This window comes from Alnus glutinosa, chromosome 6 (assembly GCF_958979055.1).
Source record: "Alnus glutinosa chromosome 6, dhAlnGlut1.1, whole genome shotgun sequence".
NCBI lineage: Eukaryota > Viridiplantae > Streptophyta > Magnoliopsida > Fagales > Betulaceae > Alnus > Alnus glutinosa.
The window spans coordinates 20,261,741-20,267,740 of NC_084891.1; positions in this window are offsets into that span (position 1 = coordinate 20,261,741).

Below are 6,000 nucleotides of genomic sequence, written 5' to 3' on the forward strand. Positions count from 1 at the left end.
AGGTTGATCCTAAAATGTGGTCACGCCATGCTTTCAAAACGAGCAGCTGCAGTGACATATTGTTGAACAACATTGCGGAGAGCTTCAATGCATGGGTGATGGAAGCGAGGGACCAACCGATTCTATCTTGTTTGGAGACAATACAGAGGCAGCTGATGAATCGGTTTGTTAAGAAAAGGGCTGGAGTAACAAATGCAACTAATATAATGTGCCCTAAGATCATGAAAAAGTTGGAGCAAAATAAAAAGGAGGCTGATGATTACATATGTCACTAGGATAATAACCTCTAGTTTGAGGTTGACCACAGCCATGAGCCCAGGAGGATCACTGACCTTGAAGTAAAAACTTGTGGATGTGGCCGGTGGCAACTAAACAGTATTCATTGCCATCATGCAATTTGTGCAATATACAGAAACAGGCGATACCCTGAAGAGTACATCAACAAGTGGTATTTAATGGACACATATAGACTGTCATATGCCCCCAGTATTCATCCAATGCTTGGACCCAGTGACTGGCCTATTGACTGCAATGTAGACCCTATAGAGCCACCGATTTCAAAGCCATAACGCGGTATGCCAAAAAAGCTCAAGAGAAGAGGCATTGATGAGACACAACCAGATGAAAGTATTAAGGTCACTCGAAAGGGCTACGATGTATGTTGTGGAAATTGTGGTAAAAAATGTCATAATGCTAGAAGCTGCAACCAACCTGAAAATCCAAACAGGAAGAAGTATCCCAAAAGGGTTAGGAAGCTGAAGCCGAAGCCAACAATTGTAAGTTATAATATAATTTTTTTTAAAAAAAAACTTTACGAAATAACCATAAATTGATTTATAATTGAATGTTATGTGTTTTCTATGTCTTAGGAAAGACCCTCGGAAACAGTATCTACCCCTGGAAATAGTGCCCCTAGATACACTGTTGGTCAACCATCTATAAGTCAACCATTATGCAACCCTCAAACTACAGGTCAACCATCAGGCAACCCTCAAACTACATCTCAACCCATCAGGAATAGACAAAGGCGGGTCTTTGACCTATACTGGAGGTTGGGACAAGTGAATTTTTCATAAAGTTTGTGTAGATTTTCCTTTAGGGACAAAATATTAATTTGTTACTTATTACTTATAGCTTCAAGAACAAAATTGAAACCCAGTGCATCAGCTGCAAGGAGGATTGCAGTAGGATTAGAAAACTTATTGTCTTTGACACTTGGTCCATTAGTGGTGTATGTAAATTTTGAGATCTAGCCATTGAATGTGAATGATTGTGACGTTGTGACAGATGTGGATATGTAGAGTAGTGCACATGTTGGTCATTTTTCTGAATAGGTTTATGATAAACAGGTTGAGTGTGTGCAACAAGTTGGTCATTTTTTGAACAGATTTAATTGTAACAGGTTATTATTAGTTTTGGTCATTCAAAGTGGTGAATGTAAATTTTGTGAATCTAGATATTGAATGTGAAGTTATGAACCAGTTGGGCAGGTTATTATTGGTTTTGGTCATTCAAAGTAGTGTTTATACATTTTGAGATCTAGACATTGAATATGAATGAATGTGAAGTTGTGAAACATGTGAACATGTTATTATTGTTTTTGGTCATTTTTTGAATCAGGATTGATTGTGTTTTGTTCATTTTTTTTTTTTTTTTTGTTTACAGAATGAATTGTTTCATCATGTTGGTTTCTGAACAGATTATTTTGTGTAAATAGGTACCATTTATGATAAAAGTAAAAAATCGATGTACCATTTGTGACACTGTGAAGTGTTGTTTCAAAATGCTACTTTGATACAAGTTTTGTTTCAAAATGCTAATTTGTTACACAACATGTTGCAAAACATGCAATACCAAACATAAGCAAATGATTTTGTGTAAATAGGTAAAAGTAAAAAACCAAGGTACCATTTGTGATACATTTGAAAAACCCAGGTACTATTTGTGACACTGTGAAGTTTTGTTTCAAAATGCTATTTTGATACAAGTTTTGTTTCAAACTGCTACTTTGATACAAATTTTGTTTCAAAATGCTACTTTGTTACACAACATGTTGCAAAACATGCAATATCAAACGTAAGCAAATAATTGTGTAAATATGTACCATTTATGGTAAAAGTAAAAAACCGAGGCACCATTTGTGATACATTTGAAAAACCTAGGTACTATTTGTGACATTGTGAAGTTTTGTTTCAAAATGCTACTTTGTGTCAAGTTTTGTTTCAAAATGCTACTTTGTGTCAAGTTTTGTTTCAAAATGCTACTTTGTTACACAACATATTGCCAAACATACAATTTATAGTAAATGTACCAAAACTAAGGTACCATTTATTTAACTTTTAAAAAACAAGGTACCAGTTTTAGTACATTTGAAAATGCTAGGGGCCATTTGTGGTACAACTTGAAATACATTTAACCAATTTTTTTTTAATTTTTTTTCTTTGTATAGAAATACAATTAAGTGGCCATATATATTGCATTGTGTTCCCAATTGTTGCATATGACTGATTGTGTCTTGTTCATTTTTTGCTAACAAAAATTTGCATGCAGATTTTGTCTGCATGTTGAAGTATAGGAAGTCGGTAAGAACTCACTCAAATTATCTTGTGGAAATTCTTCAATTATAACAACAACAAAGCATACATGAAATTGCTTGGAACTGCTTACCCTTAAGTTGTAGGTGGTGCAACTTCAAAATCTTCTTCTAAGGTTTTCCTTAGTCTAGGAGGTCTTTAATGGTGCAGGTAAATCGCAATAACATATGTACAACATCCCAGCACGCCCCACTGAGGAAGATCCAGTTGATAATTATGTTTGATTCAAATGTCAAAACAACAAAACAAAAGATAAATTATTTTTTTTTTAATAGCCTGATACAAAAAATAAAAATCCTAACTCAAAAACAAACCAATGGGTTAAGAACACACCATGTCTAAAGAACAGGAAACTTCTTTCCTTCCCGAATCTCGTAGGCAACTTGATGATGTCATTCGTCCAATTGTTCAGCAGTTGCTAGGGAGAAACGGTCGTACAAGACCTATGGGACGCCATAGAAATATGCGTTAGCCTTATCTGCTTCAGTTCCTAAGCTTGATTTGGGGAGATTCATTGAGCTGGAGCTGGTTAGGGTTAGAGGTTAGGGTTTTCAAACATTTGGGGAAAAAGGGGAGAAGGAAGACGGCTTGTTTAGTTTTTAAATTTCCCTCTTTTTGAAAAAATTGAATGTGATTCTGTGGATTTTCATAAGCACGTAAGATATCTGAGGTGTGCACGGGGATAGGTGTCGACACCTGTAGGATGACATGGCTAGACGTTAGTTTGGACGGGAAATTGGATGGAGGTACTATTTCTGTCTTTTTCCATACCACAGGTACCACCTATGATAAAAAAAGAAAACTCAGGAGGCAAAAAAATAAAGTTTGGAAACCACAGGGGTGTATAGGCTATTTAATCCTAATTAATATAAAAAACTTTCTTATTTTTTTTTCATTTTTTATATCACATTAATAATTTTTTATTACTATTCAAATAAAAAAATTTACTACAATACAATTTTTTTTTACTTTTTTATACAAATTCTTTTTACTTTATATCACATCATCACTTTTTATTAATTTCAAAATTAGCAACTCACTATTATATTCTGTACAAGCATTTGCCAAATATCACCTTAAAGACTGCCTACTAGACTTTTTGTAGATGTATGTCATATATAGTAGTGGGAAATGTCAGATCGAGCTGCTTCTAGAAGAAATTTATTTGGGTGATGCAAAACCATTCCAAGTTGAATTATATACACTAATTGTAAGAAATTTTGCCTTCTTTGATGATTTTAGCATTTTCCATGGACGATTGGTTTTAAGCCTTATATTGTCGAAAATCTAACTTGTGGTTTGTTAAGAATAATTTCACTTAGACCGGCTTATTTGAAGAATTATGGGCCTTCAGGTTAGTATCGGCCCAAGGAAAATTGACGACCATAAAGCCGAGACAGTAGGACTCTCGCGTAGTCCTATCTCGAGAGATAAACACGGTGTTATTATCCTCAAGAAAGCTATACACAACAGGAGACGCATCCTAATTGAGTCCCGGGAATGCAGACATCTCAGGACTGAGATTCAATTTAGTCAGCCAAGGCCCGAGACAAGCATGTCCCGAGCACTCAGGTATCAACCGTATCCCAAGAGAATTCGGATTTCAAGTTGAATTAAGATAGGAGTCATAGTCCGGATCTCTTGAGATCGCGCCCAATTCCTGGAAATCCAGGATTGAAACTAATCTCTTCAATCCCGGATTCATTGTCGAGGATCTCGCTTGAAGGTTGATAATGAAAGAATCCTGAGATTGGAGGATAGAAGAGTCCAAGTCTAAGTCAGACTCTGACGGCGCTCCTAGGACAAAGAACACTAAACCCTAGCAGTAAGAGTGCTCATCGTTCAGCCTCTAAATAAACCCATATCCCAAGTATAAAGACGAACTGAATTTTTTGAATTAAGCAAACTCTTTCTCTCAAAAACTAACTTAGGCATCAGAGTGAGACCCCCGGAAGGGTCTCCTAACTTTAATTCTTTTGCAGGATTCTCAGGAAGGTGTGAAGAACCTAGAAGGACGTGTTGTGTTTACACTACACCGAAAATTGTCTCAACAATTTGGCGCCATCTGTGGGAACGATATTTGTTTCTCATAAAAAGAAATCTGCGATGGTGATGAACACATGCTCTAGAAGCCAAGCCAACCGGCAAAGGAGATCCCAGCCAAAGCAGATTCTTCAGCCAAACCCGAATCCAGAAGTTCAGAACAATCCATTGAGTCCACCGTTCCCTCCCCCAAGCGATGGAGAATAAGATTGCATAGCAACGTTGGAAGCTCGAATGGAAGCTTTGACACGACAAAACGTAGAGCACAATAGTCATACTAACTTCCACGATCTTCGGGAGGAGGATCGTCAGGAAGATGATCACCAAGAAGACAACTTTCGGGAGCATGATAACCGAGAACAAGGGAATGGAAGGGCCAACCATCAGGGAAACCGACGAGAAGATGCGGGAGTTATCAGTAGAATTGTTGACGATTTGGAGAGAAGGTGCACGAATATAGAGATGGAAAGGAAGGATAAAAATAAGTCCATAGTTGTGGACAAGCTCTTATCGGGTACTGACTTGCCCTTCACTAGACGAGTAGCAAATTACCGACTAACCTAGAAGTTCAAGGTCCCTCGGATCATAAGGTACGCTGGAGACAGTGATCCTCTTGACTACTATGAGAATTTCTGCGAGCTCACCTAAACCTTCACGAGACATCCGATGAAGTAGCATGCCGGGCCTTCCCTCTGACTCTCTCAGGGAATGCCCAGGATTGGTTCAGGAAACTACACCCCAACTCTGTTGACAAATTTAAGGAATTGAGCAAGAAATTCTTGACAAAATTCCTGGCTTTCCAGATAGGAAAGAAGCCGTCAGTATATTTGTTAAGATTGCACCAGTGCAACAACGAAACTCTTAAAGAGTTTATGACTTAGTTCAATCGGGAGAAGATGGCAGTTGAAGATCCAATCGAGGACATGGTTTATGCTACCCTTTATCAGGGCATTTCACCTGAGGAGCCTCTGATGAAGAAATTGGCTCGGAAGCAACCGAGTACCTTGCAAGGCCTAATGAATAAAGTAGGGGAATACATCAATCAAGAAGAGACATTGAAGGTTATGGCTTATTCAAGGCCGTCGCGAGATAGGTACCCAGAAAGAAAAAGGAAAGAGTTTAGGAAAGCTGATAGGGAATGGTAGAGGCCGGTAAAAAAGTTTAAAGATTACAACTTTTCACCTCTCAATGCCAAGATATCAGAAGTCCTCATGGAGATAAAAAAAGATCCAGAGTTATGCCGACCACCAAAGATACCAGGTAATCCTCTTTAAAAGAATGAATGCAAGTATTACGATTTCCATGAACAGACAGGTAATCACGCTGAGGGGTGCATAACCCTAAGATGGTTAATCGTGGAGCT